General features: G+C 37.5%; 1 non-coding gene across 1 annotated transcript; it reads right to left on the bottom strand.

Moving 5' to 3' along the window:
• Positions 1–5855: 5855 nt before the first annotated feature.
• Positions 5856–5963, bottom strand: LOC112767702 (small nucleolar RNA R71). Its single transcript, XR_003185144.1, has one exon. It is a non-coding gene; the product is annotated as a small nucleolar RNA R71 (small nucleolar RNA).
• Positions 5964–17851: the final 11888 nt, after the last annotated feature.

Below are 17851 nucleotides of genomic sequence, written 5' to 3'. Positions count from 1 at the left end.
ATATTATTCAAGAAGCTTATAATATTCATATAATGATAATATTATCCTATTATCTCTCTTATCTCATGAATCGAGTCCGGTTCGTCAAACTGAAACTATTTACGAAAAAATTGAATAAAAAATCCTAACTGATACGGTTCAAAAACTAGGTTTTTCATCACTGCGTTATCAAGCTTGCCTAAAAAAGGTTCTAGCTTAAAGAAGTCACTATCAAGAACAAGTTTCCACTTCCACGGATAGATGATTTAATGGATCAGTTGAAAGGTGCAACTGTGTTTTCGAAGATTGATTTGCGATCGGGCTATCACCAGATTCGAGAGAAAGAGTCAGATATACCGAAGACTGCATTTAGAACTCGATATGGTCACTATGAGTATACGGTTATGTTGTTTGGACTAACTAATGCTCCTGTGATTTTCATGGATTACATGAATCGTATTTTCCGTCCGTACCTTGATCAGTTCGTAGTAGTTTTCATAGACGATATTCTCATCTATTCGAAGACAGAATGAGAGCATGAAGAGCATCTAAGGAATGTATTACAGATATTGAGAACTCGGAAGTTATATGCTAAACTATCAAAGTGCGAATTCTGGACAGGGAAGGTGGCATTTTTGGGACATGTTATATCACAGGGAGGAATTGCGGTAGATCCTTCAAAAATTAAAGCAGTAGTGCAGTGGGAACCACCTACGACTGTTACAAAAGTTTGGAGTTTTCTTGGACATGCTGGCTATTACCAGAGGTTCATCAAAGGATTTTCATAGATAGCCTTACCTTTGACTTACCTTACACGAAAGAAAGTTTCATTTATCTAGACGGCTGAGTGTGATAGAAGTTTCAAGATGCTTAAGGAAAAGCTAACAACTGCACCTGTATTAGTACTACCTGACCTGTAGAAACCTTTTGAAGTATACTGTGACGCCTCTCATAAAGGACTTGGATGTGTGCTGATGCAAGACAAAAATGTGGAGCCTTATGCCTCCCAACAGCTAAGACCTCATGAACAAAATTATCCGATGCATGACTTAGAATTGGCTGCAGTAGTGTTTGCTCTGAAGATCTGGAGGCACTATTTGTATGGAACTCAACTAGAAGTTTTCTCCGACCACAAAAGTTTAAAGTATATCTTCGACCAGAAGGATCTTAACATGCGACGACGAAGGTGGATGGAGTTTCTGAAGGACTATGATTTTAAGTTAAGTTATCACCCAGGGAAAGCGAACATGGTGGCAGACGCCTTGAGCAGGAAGAATTTGAGTATCTCTTGGATGATGATAAAGGAAGAAAAGCTACTTACGGAATTTGAGGACCTTAAGTTGGCTATGACTGAGACGTCAAGTGGAGTCCATTTGGCGTAGTTGCGTATAACACCAGATCTTAAGATTAGGATCCAGCAAGCACAAGCACAGGACTCAGAAATGATGGCGATGCTGAAACGGATGAAAGTAGAGGAACCAGAAGCTGTAAGACAAGATCGTAGCAGTCTCTGGAGATACAAGAACAGAATTTGTGTGCCTAGCTCTGGAGATTTATGGAAAGGGATTCTTACAGAAGCCCATCAAAGTAGATTTTCTATGCATCCTGGAGTGACAAAGATGTATCAAGATTTGAAACAAATGTTTTGGTGGCCGGGTTTAAAAAAAGAGGTAGCTGATTATGTCCCAAAATGTTTAACCTGCCAAAGAGTGAAGGTGGAACATCAGAAACTGTCAGGAACCCTGCACCCCTTAGAAATATCACAATGGAAATGGGAGCAGATCACTATGGATTTTGTCATGGAATTGCTGATGAGCGGATAATTTATACGCTTTTTGGCATTGTTTTTAGGTAGTTTTTAGTATGATTTAGTTAGTTTTTAGTATATAATTATTAGTTTTTAAATAAAAATCACATTTTTGGACTTTACTATGAGTTTGTGTATTTTTCTGTGATTTCAGGTATTTTCTGGCTGAAATTGAGGGACCTGAGCAAAAATCTGATTCAGAGGCTGAAAAAGGACTCCAGATGCTGTTGGATTCTGACCTCCCTGCACTTGAAAAGGATTTTCTGGAGCTACCGAAACCCAATTGGCGCACTCTTAATTTCGTTGGAAAGTAGACATCCTGGGCTTTCCAGCAATATATAATAGTCCATGCTTTGCCCAAGTTTTGACGACGCAAACTGGCGTTTAAACGCCAACTTCCTGCCCTATTCTGGCATTAAACGCCAGAACTGAGTTACAAGCTGGAGTTAAATGCCCAAACTGGCACCAAAGCTGGCGTTTAACTCCAAGAAGAGTCTCTACACGTGAAAGCTTCAATTCTTAGCCCAAGCACACACCAAGTGGGCCCGGAAGTGGATTTCTGCACTATCTGCACTTAGTTACTTATTTTCTATAACCCTAGCTACTAGTTTAGTATAAAAACTACTTTTAGAGATTTATTTTATGTCTTTTGACCATCCTTGATCAGTTTATGCTATCATAGATCATATTGTACATGTTTGGAGGCTGGCCTCACGGCAATGCCTGGACCTTCATCACTTATGTATTTTCAACGGTGGAGTTTCTATACCTCATAGATTAAGGTGTGGAGCTCTGCTGTTCCTCATGAATTAATGCAAAGTACTATTATTTTTCTATTCAATTCAAGCTTATTCTTATTCTAAGATATTCATTCGCACCCAAGAACATGATGAATGTGATGATTATGTGACACTCATCACCATTCTCACCTATGAATGCGTGCCTGATAACCACTTCCGTTCTACATGAAAAAGAGCTTGAATGTGTATCTCTTAGCCTTCTGGTTCATGATCAGAGTCTTCGTGGTATAAGCTAGAATTATTGGCAGCCATTCCTGAGATCCGGAAAGTCTAAACCTTGTCTGTGGTATTCCGAGTAGGATCTGGGAAGGGATGACTGTGACGAGCTTCAAACTTGCGAGTGTTGGGCGTAGTGACAGACGCAAAAGGATCAATGGATCCTATTCCAACATGAGTGAGAACCGACAGATGATTAGCCGTGCGGTGATAGCGCATTTGGACCATTTTCACTGAGAGGATGGACGGTAGCCATTGACAATGGTGATCCCCCAACATACAGCTTGCCATGGAAAGGAGTATGAATGATTGAATGAAGGCAGTAGGAAAGCAGAGATTCAGAAAGAGCAAAGCATCTCCATACGCTTATCTGAAATTCTCACCAATGAATTTACATTAAGTATCTCTATCTTATCTTATATTTTATTTATATTTTAATTATCAAAACCTTATAACCAATTGAATCTGCCTGACTGAGATTTACAAGATGACTATAGCTTGCTTCAAGCCGACAATCTCCGTGGGATCGACCCTTACTCACGTAAGGTTTATTACTTGGACGACCCAGTGCACTTGCTGGTTAGTTGTGCGAAGTTGTGAAGAAGAATTGAGATTATGAACGTGCGTACCAAGTTTTTGGCACCGTTGAGATCACAATTTCGTGCACCAAGTTTTTGGCGCCATTGCCGCGGATTGTTCGAGTTTGGACAACTGACGGTGCATCTTGTTGCTCAGATTAGGTAATTTTATTTCTATTTTAAGTTTTTTGTTTTTATTGTTTTTATTTTCAAAAAATTTTCAAAAAAATAAATTATTCTATGACTTCAGAATTTTTAAGAATGAATTCTAGAGTTTCATGATGATCTGTTGAAGTCTGGCTGGCTATGAAGCCATGTCTAATCTTTTGGATCGAAGCTTTCACATAAAGCTTGGCTGGCTATTAAGCCATGTCTAAAATTTTGGACCGAAGCTTTAGGCTAACATTGCATGATTCCTGGAATTCTTATTAAAAATTTTGAATTTCTTTATTTTCTTTTTCCAAAATATTTTTTGAAAAATCCAAAAAAAATTTATAAAATCATAAAACCAAAAAGAATTTTGTGTTTCTTGTTTGAGTCTTGTGTCAAATTTTAAGTTTGATGTCAGTTGCATATTTTTAATTTTCATTTAAATTTTCGAAGAACACATGCATTGAATCTTGTTCTTCATGATCTTCAAGTTGTTCTTGATGATCTTCTTTGTTTGATCTTTGCATTTTTATGTTTTGTATCTTTTCTTGTTTTTCATATGCATTTTCAATTTGTTAGTGTCTAAACATTAAAAATTTCTAAGTTTGGTGTCTTGCATGTTTTTCTTTTCTTAAAAATTTTCAAAAAAAACATGTTCTTGATGATTCATCATGATCTTCAAAGTGTTCTTGGTGTTCATCTTGACATTCAAAGTGTTCTTGCATGCATTTTTATTTTGATCTTAAATTTTTATGTGTATTTCATTTTTGTTGTTTAATAGAAAAAGAGAAAAACATAAAAATGATATCTTTCTTTTTTTTCTCTCTCCTCATTAAAAATTCAAAAATAAAAAAATATCTTTCCCTTATTCTTCTCATAAATTTTGAAAATTTGGATTGATTTAGTCAAAAGTTTTAAAAATCTAGTTGTTTCTTATGAGTCAAGTCAAATTTTCAATTTAAAAATTCTATCTTTTCAAAATCTTTTTCAAAAAATCAAATCTTTTTTCATTTTTACTTTATTTTCGAAAACTTTTAAAAATTGAATTTCAAAATTTTTTTCTTATTTTTATTTCATATTTTCCAAAATCTTTACTAACATTTAATATTTTGATTCAAAAATTTTAAGTTGTTACTTGCCTGTTAAGAAAGGTTCAATCTTTAAGTTTTAAAATCATATCTTTTAATTTCTTGTTAGTCAAGTAATCAACTTTAATTTGAAAAATCAAATCTTTTTTTTAATTTCCTTTTCAAATCTTTTTCAAAATAAATTTTCAATCATACCTTTTTCAAAATCAATTTCAAAATCTTTTCTAACTTCTTATCTTTTCCAAATTGATTTTCAAATCTTTTTCAATTAACTACTTGACTTTTTGTTTGATTTTAAAAGTTTTCTATTTCAATCATATCTCTTTCAAAACCACCTAAATAATTTTCTCTCTCTAATTTTCGAAAACTCCTCCCCACTTTTTCAAAATTCCTTTTAATTAACTAATTATTTTAAATTTTAATTTAATTTTATTTCTCTTTTTAATTTTCGAATACTAACTAATATTTAAAATAAAAACAAAAATATTTTTATTTTGTTTTATTTAATTTTCGAATTCTTCTCTCTTTCATCTCTTTCTATTTATTTATTTATTTACTAACGCTTCTCTTCTTCTTATAATTCGAACCCTCTCTCCCTCTCTGCATTCGAATTCTTCTATTTTTCTACTCACAAAAAGGAATCTCTATACTGTGACAGAGGATTCCATACTTTTCTTGTTCTCTTCTCTTTCATATAAGCAGGAACAAGGACAAAGGCATTCTGGTTGAAGCTGATCCTGAACCTGAAAGGACCTTGAAGAGGAAGCTAAGAGAAGCTGAAGCACAACTCTCTGGAGAGGACCTAACAGAAATTTTTGAAAAAGAAGAAGACATGACGGCCGAAAATAACAACAATGCCAACAATGCAAGGAAGATGCTTGGTGACTTCATTGCACCCTCTTCTGACTTCTGTGGAAGAAGCATCTCAATTCTTGCCATTGGAGTAAACAACTTTGAGCTTAAGCCTCAATTAGTTTCTCTAATGCAACAGAATTGCAAGTTTCATGGACTTCCATTGGAAGATCCTCATCAGTTCTTAGCTGAATTCTTGCAAATCTGTGACACTATCAAGACCAATAGAGTTGATCCCAAGGTCTACAGGCTTATGCTTTTCCCTTTTGTTGTAAGAGACTGAGCTAGAACATGGTTGGATTCACAACCTAAGGAAAGTCTGAACTCTTAGAAAAAGCTGGTCAATGCTTTCCTGGCCAAATTCTTTCCACCTCAAAAGATGAGCAAGCTTAGAGTGGAAATCCAAACCTTCAGACAGAAGGAAGGTGAGTCCCTTTATGAAGCTTGGGAAAGATATAAGCAATTGATCAAAAGGTGTCCTATTGACATGCTTCCAGAATGGAGCATCATATGTATATTCTATGATGGTCTGTCTGAGTTGTCAAAAATGTCATTGGACCATTCTGCAGGAGGATTTCTTTATTAGAAAACACCTGCAGAAGCTCAGAAACTCATTGAAATGGTTGCAAATAACAAGTTCATGTACACCTCTGAAAGGAGTCATGTGAACAATGGGACGCCTCAGAAGAAAGGAGTTCTTGAAATTGATACTCTGAATACCATATTGGCTCAGAATAAAATATTGACTCAGCAAGTCAATATGATTTTTCAGAGTCTGAATGGATTGCAAGCTGCATCCAACAGTACTAAAGAAGCATCTTCTGAAGAAGAAGCTTATGATCCTGAGAACCCTGCAATGGCAAAGGTGAATTACATGGGAGAACCCTATGGAAACATATATAATCTTTCATGGAGAAATCATCCAAATTTCTCATGGAAAGACCAACAGAAGCCTCAACAAGGCTTCAATAATAATGGTGGAAGAAATAGGTTTAGCAATAGCAAGCCTTTTCCATCATCTTCTCAGCAACAGACAGAGAATTCTGAACAGAGCCATTTGGCCTGGAAACCATAGTCTCTGATCTATCCAAGACCACACTAAGTTTCATGAATGAAACAAGGTCTTCCATTAGAAATTTGGAGGCACAGGTGGGTCAGCTGAGTAAGAAGATTACTGAAACTCCTCCCAGTACTCTCCCAAGCAATACAGAAGAAAATCCCAAGAGAGAGTGCAAGGCCATAACCATGACCAACATGGTCGAACCTGGAGAGAGTGAGGAGGACGTGAGTCCCAGTGAGAAAATCCTCATGGGACGTCCTCTGGACAGAAAGGAGTTTCCCTTTGAGGAACCAAAGGAATCTGAGGCTCATATAGAGACCATAGAGATTCCATTGAACTTTCTTCAGCCATTCATGAGCTCTGATGAATATTCTTTCTCTGAAGAGGATGAAGACATCATTGAAGAGCAAGTTGCTAAATATCTAGGAGCAATCATGAAGCTGAATGCCAAGTTATTTGGTAATGAGACTTGGGAGGATGAACCCCCTTGTTCACCAATGAACTGAATGCATTAATGAGGCAGACATTACCTCAGAAGAAACCGGATCCCGGAAAATTCTTCATACCTTGTACCATAGGCACCATGACCTTTGAGAAGGCTCTATGTGACCTGGGGTCAGGGATAAACCTCATGCCACTCTCTGTAATAGAGAAACTGGGAATCTTTGAGGTACAAGCTGCAAGAATCTCACTAGAGATGGCAGACAAAACAATGAAACAGGCTTATAGACTAGTAGAGGACGTGCTAGTGAAGGTTAAAGGCCTTTACATCCCTGCTGATTTCATAATCCTAGATACTGGGAAGGATGAGGATGAATCCATCATCCTTGGCAGACCCTTCCTAGCCATAGCAAAAGCTGTGATTGATGTTGACAGAGGAGAGTTGGTCCTTTAGTTGAATGAGGACTACTTTGTATTTAAGACTCAAGGTTCTCTTTCTATAACCATGGAGAGGAAGCATGAAAAGCTTCTCTCAATACAGAGTCAAACAAAACCCCCCACATTCAAACTCTAAGTTTGGTGTTGAGAGGCCACAACCAAACTCTAAGTTTGGTGTTGAGAGGCCCCAACCCTGCTCTGATTATCTGTGAGGCTCCATGAGGGCTCACTGTCAAGCTATTGACATTAAAGAAATGCTTATTGGGAGGCAACCCAATGTTATTTAATTATATCTATTTATTTTCCATTGTTATTTTATGTTTTCTTTAGGTTGATGATCATGTGAAGTCACAAAAACAACTGAAAAATCAAAAACAGAATGAAAAACAGCATAAAAAATAGCTCACCCTGGAAGAAGAGCTTACTGGCATTTAACCGCCAGTAAGAGTAGCAGAATGGGCGTTAAACGCCCAGTCTGGCACCATTCTGGGTGTTTAACGCCAGAAACAAGTACCAGACTGGCGTTTAACACCAGAAATAAGCACCAACTTGGCGTTAAACGCCAAGAAAGGGAGAAAAGCTGGCGTTAAATGCCAGAAACAAGCAGCAACCTGGCGTTTAATGCCAGAATTGCACTCTAAGGGCGTTTTGCACGCCTAAATGGAGCAGGGATGCTAAGTTCTTGACCCCTCAGGATCTGTGGATCCCACAGGATCCCCACCAACCTCAACTCACTCTCTCTCTTTTTCACACCTTTTCATAACACTCTTCCCCAAATACCCTTCACCAATCACCTCCATATCTCTTCCCAAAAATCCTTCACCAATCACCTCATTCACTTACCCCCCAAAACCCCATCTACCTTCAAATTCAAAACCCTTTTTCCCTCCCAAACCCAACCCCAAATACACGAACCTAACCCTCCCCCCACTCCTATATATACCCCTCATTCCTCCTTCAATTTCACACATCACAAACACCTTATACCCCCTTGGCCGAACTCACCTTCTCCCTCCATCTCCTCCATTTTCTTCTTCTTCTCCTCCATTCTTTCTTCTTTGCTCGAGGACGAGCAAATACTTTAAGTTTGGTGTGGTAAAAGCATCGCTTTTTATTTTTCCATAACCATTTATGGCACCTAAGGACGGAGAAACCTCTAGAAAGAGGAAAGGGAAGGCAAAAGCTTCCACCTCCGAGTCATGGGAGATGGAGAGATTCATCTCAAAGGTTCATCAAGACCACTTCTATGAAGTTGTGGCCAAGAAGAAGGTGATCCCTGAGGTCCCTTTCAAGCTCAAAAGGAGTGAGTATCCGGAGATCCGACATGAGATTAGAAGAAGAGGATGGGAAGTTCTCTCCAATCCTATTCAACAAGTCGGGATCTTAATGGTTCAAGAGTTCTATGCAAACGCATGGATCATTAAAAACCATGATCAAAGTATGAACCCGAATCCAAAGAATTGGCTTACAATGGTTCGGGGAAAATACCTAGATTTCAGTCCGGAAAATGTAAGGTTGGCGTTCAACTTGCCAATGATGCAAGAAAACGCACGCCCCTACACCAGAAGGGTCAACTTTGATCAAAGGTTGGACCAAGTCCTCATGGACATATGTGTGGAAGGAACTCAATGGAAAATTGACTCAAGAGGCAAGCCGGTTCAATTGAGAAGGCATGACCTTAAGCCTATGGCTAGAGGATGGTTGGAGTTCATCCAACGCTCTATCATTCCTACTAGCAACTGATCCGAAGTAACTGTGGATCGGGCCATCATGATCCATAGTATCATAATTGGGGAGGAAGTGGAAGTTCATGAGATTATACCTCAAGAACTTTACAAGGTGGCTGACAAGTCTTCCACTTTGGCAAGGTTAACCTTTTGTCACCTTATTTGTCACCTCTGCAATTCAACTGGATTGTCATAGAGGGAGACATCCTCATTGAAGAGGACAAGCCCATCACTAAAAAGAGGATGGAGCAAACAAGAGAGCCCACTCATGGACCTCAACAAGAGCATGAGAAAATTTCTCATCATGAAATCCCTGAGATGCCTCAAGGGATGTACTTTCCTCCACAAAACTATTGGGAGCAAATTAACACCTCCCTAGGAGAATTGAGTTCCAACATGGGACAATTAAGGGTAGAGCACCAAGAGCATTCCATCCTCCTCCATGAAATTAGAGAAGATTAAAGAGTCATGAGGGAGGAGCAACAAAGGCAAGGAAGAGACATAGAGGAGCTCAAGCGTTCCATTGGATCTTCAAGAGGAAGAACTAGTCGCCATCACTAAGGTGGACCCGTTTCGTAATCTCCTTGCTCTTATTTTTCTGTTTTTCAAAAATTTTGCTTTATGTTTTATTTATGTTTGTGTCTTATTATATGATCATTAGTGTTTAAGTGTCTATGTCTTAAAGCTATGAATATCCTATGAATCCATCACCTTTCTTAAATGAAAAATGCTTTAATTACAAAAAGAACAAGAAGTACATGAATTTCGAATTCATCCTTGAGATTAGTTTAATTATTTTGATGTGGTGACAATACTTTTTATTTTCTGAATAAATGCTTGAACAGTGCATATTTTTTATAGTGAAGTTTATGAATGTTAAAATTATTGGCTCTTAAAAGAATAATAAAAAAGGAGAAATATTATTGATAATCTGAAAAATCATAAAATTGATTCTTGAAGCAAGAAAAAGCAGTGAAGAACAAAGCTTGCGGAAAAAAATGGCAAAAATAAAAGGAAAAAAAAAAAGAAGAAAGAAAAAGAAAAAGCAAGCAGAAAAAGCCAAGAGCTTTTTAAACCAAAAGGCAAGAGCAAAAAAAAAGCCAGTAACCCTTTAAACTAAAAGGCAAGGGTAAAAAGGATCTAAGGCTTTGAGCATTAATGGATAGGAGGGCCCAAAGGAATAAAATCATGGCCTAAGCAGCTAAACCAAGCTGTCCCTAACCATGTGCTTGTGGCGTGAAGGTGTCAAGTGAAGAGCTTGAGACTGAGCGGTTAAAGTCGTGATCCAAAGCAAAAAGAGTATGTTTAAGAACCCTGGACACCTCTAGTTGGGGACTCTAGCAAAGCTGAGTCACAATCTGAAAAGGTTCACCCAATTATGTGTCTGTGGGATTTATGTATCCGGTGTAATACTGAAAAACAAAGTGCTTAGGGCCACGGCCAAGACTCATAAAGTAGCTGTGTTCAAGAATCAACATACTGAACTAGGAGAATCAATAACACTATCTAAATTCTGAGTTCCTATAGATGCCAATCATTTTGAACTTTAAAGGATAAAGTGAGATGCCAAAACTGTTCAGAGGCAAAAAGCTACTAGTCCCGCTCATCTAATTGGAGCTAAGTTTCATTGATATTTTGGAATTTATAGTATATTCTCTTCTTTTTATCCTATTTGATTTTCAGTTGCTTGGGGACAAGCAACAATTTAAGTTTGGTGTTGTGATGAGCGGATAATTTATACGCTTTTTGGCATTGTTTTTAGGTAGTTTTTAGTATGATTTAGTTAGTTTTTAGTATATAATTATTAGTTTTTAAATAAAAATCACATTTCTGGACTTTACTATGAGTTTGTGTATTTTTCTGTGATTTCAAGTATTTTCTGGCTGAAATTGAGGGACCTGAGCAAAAATCTGATTCAGAGGCTGAAAAAGGACTGCAGATGCTGTTGGATTCTGACCTCCCTGCACTTGAAAAGGATTTTCTGGAGCTACAGAAACCCAATTGGCGCACTCTCAATTTCGTTGGAAAGTAGACATCCTGGGCTTTCCAACAATATATAAGACTCCATGCTTTACCTAAGTTTTGACGACGCAAAGTGGCGTTTAAACGCCAACTTCCTGCCCTATTCTGGCGTTAAACGCCAGAACTGAGTTACAAGCTGGAGTTAAACGCCCAAACTGGCACCAAAGCTGGCGTTTAACTCCAAGAAGAGTCTCTACACGTGAAAGCTTCAATTCTCAGCCCAAGCACACACCAAGTGGGCCCCGGAAGTGGATTTCTGCATCTGCACTTAGTTACTTATTTTCTGTAACCCTAGCTACTAGTTTAGTATAAAAACTACTTTTAGAGATTTATTTTATGTCTTTTGACCATTCTTGATCAGTTTATGCTATCATAGATCATATTATACACGTTTGGAGGCTGGCCTCACGGCCATGCCTGGACCTTCATCACTTATGTATTTTCAACGGTGGAGTTTCTACACCTCATAGATTAAGGTGTGGAGCTCTGCTGTTCCTCATAAATTAATACAAAGTACTATTGTTTTTCTATTCAATTCAAGCTTATTCTTATTCTAAGATATTCATTCGCACCCAAGAACATGATGAATGTGATGATTATGTGACACTCATCACCATTCTCACCTATGAACGCGTGCCTGACAACTACTTCTATTCTACATGAAAAAGAGCTTGAATGTGTATCTCTTAGCCTCCTGGTTCACGATCAGAGTCTTCGTGGTATAAGCTAGAATTATTGGCAGCCATTCCTGAGATCTGGAAAGTCTAAACCTTGTCTGTGGTATTCCGAGTAGGATCTGGGAAGGGATGACTGTGACGAGTTTTAAACTCGCGAGTGTTGGGCGTAGTGACGAACGCAAAAGGATCAATGGATCCTATTCCAACATGAGTGAGAACCGACAGATGATTAGCCGTGCGGTAACAGCGCATTTGGACCATTTTCATTGATAGGACGGACGGTAGCCATTGACAACGGTGATCCCCCAACATACAGCTTGCCATGGAAATGAGTATGAATGATTGAATGAAGGCAGTAGGAAAGCAGAGATTCAGAAGGAGCAAAGCATCTCCATACGCTTATCTGAAATTGTCACCAATGAATTTACATAAGTATCTCTATCTTATCTTATATTTTATTTATATTTTAATTATCAAAACCTTATAACCAATTGAATCTGCCTGACTGAGATTTACAAGATGACCATAGCTTGCTTCAAGCCGACAATCTCCGTGGGATCGACCCTTACTCACGTAAGGTTTATTACTTGGACGACCCAGTGTACTTGCTGGTTAGTTGTGCGAAGTTGTGAAGAAGAATTGAGATTATGAACGTGCGTACCGAGTTTTTGGCGCCGTTGATATCTCAATTTCTTGCACCAATTGCCAAGGACCTCAACAGGACACGAAGCCATTTGGGTAATTATGTACAGGTTGACAAAGTCAGCGCACTTCCTTCCGATTCGAGTTGACTATACTTTAGAAAGGCTGGCACAGATATATATTCAAGAAATTGTACGATTGCACGGGATACCTTCATCAATTGTTTCAGATCGAGATCGGAGGTTTACTTCCAGATTCTGGGGAGCTTTCCAGAAAGCGTTGGGAACAGAATTGCACATGAGTACAGCATACCATCCTCAGACAGACGGACAATTAGAGCGGACAATCCAGACATCAGAAGACATGCTAAGGTCTTGTGTGATGGATAACCAAGGCAGTTGGGATAGGTATTTGCCGTTGGTCGAGTTTGTCTACAACAACAGTTACCAACAAAGTATCGGGATGGCACCACATGAAGCTCTCTACGAAAGAAGATGTCAGACACCATTGTGTTGGAATGACGATGGGGAAGCTAGTGTCTTAGGTCCAGACTAAGTGCAAGAAACTACTGAGAAGATAAAAGGGATTCGCCAGAAGATCCAGACAGCACAGAGCCGTCAAAAGAGCTATGCCGATAATAGACGTAGACCCTTAGAGTTTAGTGAGGGAGACCATGTCTTTCCTAAAGTAACCCCAACTACTGGAATAGGTAGAGCTTTTAAGACTAAAAAGCTTAACCCTCGATACATAGGACCTTTCCAAATACTTAAAAGAGTCGGTCTAGTAGCTTATCAAGTAGCCCTTCCTCCATATCTGTCAAACCTTCATGATGTTTTTCATGTCTCGCAACTTAAGAAATATATTCCCGACGAGAGACACATTTTACAACCAGAGACAGTATAGTTACAAAACAATTTGACATATCAAGCATCACCAGTTTGGATCGTAGAAAGAAGTGATAAGCAGCTAAGAGGCAAAACAGTTCGCTTAGTCAAAGTAGCTTGGGGACAAAGAGGAGAAGAAGAGCACACTTGGGAACTGGAAGATAAGATGAGAGCTGATTACCCGCATCTATTCTCAGGTAACTGAAATTTTGAGGGCAAAATTATCTTTTAGGAGGGTAGAATGTAACAACCCCGGTTTTCGAGTACGCGAGATCTTTTCTGAAAGTACGGAGAACTCCGGAGGATCAGTAAGGGGAGAACCTCTGAGATATCATCAAGTATCTCAATCCTCATTGTCATTATGTCATCTTTAAGCTAGAACCTTTTTGAGGCAAGCTTGATAACACAGTGATGAAGAACCTAGTTTTTGAACCGTATCGGTTAAGAGTTTTGATTCGGTTTTTCGTAAATAGTCTCAGTTTGATGAACCGGACTCGATTCAAGAGAGAAGAGAGATAATAGGATAATATTATCATTATATGAGTATTTGAAGCTTCTTGAATAATATTATAAGGTTGCCTGGTCAGTTTTAGTTAGAAATAGAAAATCGGTTTAACCGGGTTCACAGTTTATTAGTGCAGCTTAGCACCAGCAGCCTCTAATGACTTTAGCAATGCTAAGGCCTTATTATACATATTTTATTCTCATAATAAATATGTTACTAGTGTCATTTATGCTAGTAGCTCAGAAAATAATTTTTAGAGATGTTTTTGCAAGTGTTCCGACACAGCTAGTTTTAGTAGTTATACACCTGAGATATTTTAATATTATTTTAATCCACCTCCAAGCCAACCAATCACAACTCACCCTACACCCCCAAGGCTGGCTCATTTTCACGTTGTGGCCGAAAATAGGAAGAGAGAAAAAGAGAGAAAATTTCTTAGTTCCAAATCTTCAAAGCTTGATTTCTGCTGAACTAAAACTCAAATCAAAATTCCAATCCGACCAAAATGATCCTCTCTTCTTTCTGTACATGATCATATGACTTATCAAGGCTGTAATTAAGATGAGTTGGCTGCACCATCTCTCTTTTGATTCAGTTTCAAGGAAACATGCTTAAACATGTGTTTTCTTGATGTTCTTCCTTAGGAATCATGCTTAACTTGACTTGAGAGCCAAGAAACATGAGTTTCCAGCAAGTCTAAGGTGAGAAATCCCTCCCTAACATTCTGAGTGAGATTTGGTTAGTTGAGGATATTTGGATTTGAAGTTGTTTTTGATGTGATTTAGGAGGAAAAAGTGCTTAAGGACCACCTGAAAGTCTAACCGAATTAGGAGCAGCAAAACCAGGTAGGGTGTCACAAAATTAATCTTGATTATTTGTGTTTGAGTTGTGTTAATGTTGTATGATTTTTCTGTGCTAAAAATTGGTTGCATATATGATTGAATCTTGGTGAAAATTTGGTGAAATTTTGATGAAATTTGATGAAATTCAAGCTTTGAGTTCATGTTCTTGGGGCTGCTGGAAAAACGAAACCCTAGGCTTAAATTGAGGTTCAATTTGTGTTGGAATCATGTAGAAAATATGGGGTTTTAGTGGCTGCTAATTTATTATGAATTATAGTAAAAATCGGTTGCTGAAAAGACTGAAAAACGGGTAAAAATAGAGAAAGAATCTGAAGAATTTACGAAGAACATAAAGAACACTTTGAGTGTCATGAAGAACAATGAAGAATAGGCTTTAGATCTTTAAAAGGGCAAGGAAGTAAAATTTTTGGTGTTTAAGGGGTTATTTGGTAATTTCTGAAAGTTAGGACGGTTAAAGTAGAAATATTAAAAGTTACGGGTGGTAAAAAGTGAATTTTAAAGGTTAAAGATAAAGATAAGGTAATTTTCGAAAATTTAATGATAAAATAATAAATAATAATAAAATATTAAATAATAATATTTAATTAAAAATAATTTTTTTAATAAAATAATAAAATAATGCGGAAAAGGTAGTTTTCTGTAAAAGTTTTAGAAAGACAATTTTAAGCGCAGAATCTCATAATTACCTTCATAAAACACTTAGGGAGTGGTAAAAACATATTATTGAGGCAAAGATAAATGAAAGATAAAAAGTTAAAGAAAAGATAAAAACCAAAGAAAAGTCTGTAAAGTTTTAATAACAGAAAAACAGACAGAGATTAATGAACGAACTAGGGCAACCTAGTTAGTCCTTGAATTGCGACTAAGGTTAAGTATACTATAAAAAGTTAAAATGTTTCAGTATAGACTTAATGAACCTATACTTGGGACAGGCTAACTATTCATACCGAGATTTACATAAGCTTTAAGTACACATGTTAAACGGAGAAATCAGAGCAGAGTAAAGAGACTAAGAACAGAGGACTTATTAAAAAGTTATTTGTTGCTTGAGGCAACCCAAGAAAAGCAGCATAAAGAAACATAGAAATACAACTGATAATATACATCATGTACACTATAACAAAACATGTAGCGTTTACACAAGATCAAGTCAATTTACATCCTCGTCATCCTATGTAGCTAATATATACACGACACTCCCAGGGCCTGGCCCATACAAAAAGTCGCTAAACTGGCGCCCATGCTAGCCTAACCACTATATAGCTCCTAGCTCTCGAGTGTACTAACATAAGTGAGAGACTAACTAACAGATAATGTCAGACTAGAGTGTCATCAAAAGAATGCCCCTACTGCTATCAAACTATATCTACACGTGGCCGTTCGGAGAATCGCCGTGAGGCTCGTCCATCTCCTCATCTTGCTCTATCTCTATCTCAGGATCCTCCTTCTCCTCATCATCCGCAGCTACAACTATACCCTCAGATCCACCAAAAACACTGCTGTCACTATGTATAAAATCATTCGCGAGCACAGGTCCGTTCGCGTATACAGGAGCTACCTCACCGTCCGGTAGTGCCGGCTCATCAGGCTGTGAAAAGTCGGGGATCGGCTCAGGGGGAAAATCCCACTCTGGTGGTATCACAGGTACGTAGTCACCAGCTAACTCGGGCTCATCAGTAATTTGTTATGCCTTTGATGATGAAATTCAGCACATGGGCTCCCCAGTTGCCCTTCGTTATTTTCTTCATCTCAAAAATTGGAGCTATGTGCACGGGAGATACTTTGCTTATTGTAGTTGGAAACAAGAACGCCATCTGAATATAGAGGATGAAAATTCTCTTGAACATCAGCCGATCTTGTTCATTTTCAACACCGATACTCATCATGTCATCGGTCAGCTTCTTTAAAGTGTTGCCCTGGAACCTTTTAAAAATCAGTTTGTTCTCTTTAGAAAGATTCTTATAACTCACTTTATCAAGAAATAGATCTCCTACAAAAAAGAAAATAATTTATTACTTGAAATGCACCCAAATATCACTCATATGCACCTAAATTTATTACTTGATTACATGAGATCAGAATAAGATATTACGAAGAATATATTACAGAGAATAGAACTATAGAAGTTTTCTGTAATCAGTTACCTGATGCATTGAGGCCAAGGGCAGTCCTTATTGTTTTGGGTTTAACTTTAAAGGAACCATAGCTTGTTTCCAGTGTGTTTTTGCCCAATCCCAACTCCTTTAATAGTTTGTGAGGCACATTTATTGGCGGGATGTGCATGAGTCTACCAAAATCTAATTCACGAACGATTGTTTTCTTTGGCTCGCTCATCTTTTCAAATTTTTCACTCAATAGTCTGGTGGCACACTTCAAGTCTTTGGTTTGCTGTAAACAAAACAAAATTAAAGTCATTTAAATAACCTATATTTGTATTAGGAAAAATTGACTTGTTCTAAGATATATATGTGCTTACATTGTATTTTTTTTCCACCTTGATTTTTTGTTGTCATTTTTACTGCAAGGAAAGAAATACTGTCAATAGATAAAAAATGCACCCAAATACCAGAGACATACACCCAAAAACCAGTCACACAAATACCAGCCACTTACACCCAAATCCAGTCCTATACACATTTTGTTTTTTCAATTAAACGAAATAAAATGAGTTCAAAATCATATTCAACTCAACCAAACATGCATAAAATGACATTATACGAGTTCAGAATGATATTTAAGTTCAAAATGCCACTAGAAGCACCAGTCACATTCAATACTGACATATACACCTAGAAATCTGCCATACAGAGTTTATATGTATACAAACCTATTTAAAAAACATCCAAACATTCACAAAACAGAGTTTATATGTATACACCCAAAAATCATTTCACTAGAAGTACGTAAAACAGCGCAAACGACTTGAAGAGTTTCATCAGAACAGTAATATGAGATCTAAACCAAGAATAGTGAAACTGAGAGAGAAATACGGCGATATAGTGCTTCGATTTCGAAATCAAAAACAGAAATGTGAAAAATCTAGAAGAAAAATAAAACAGTACCTTGAATAATGTTTGTTCCTTTTTTTTTGTTATCTTTTTTATGGAGATTTGTATCTTTTC

Source organism: Arachis hypogaea, chromosome 17 (assembly GCF_003086295.3).
Source record: "Arachis hypogaea cultivar Tifrunner chromosome 17, arahy.Tifrunner.gnm2.J5K5, whole genome shotgun sequence".
Classification (NCBI taxonomy): Eukaryota; Viridiplantae; Streptophyta; class Magnoliopsida; order Fabales; family Fabaceae; genus Arachis; species Arachis hypogaea.
This window is presented reverse-complemented; position numbering and strand designations above follow the sequence as displayed.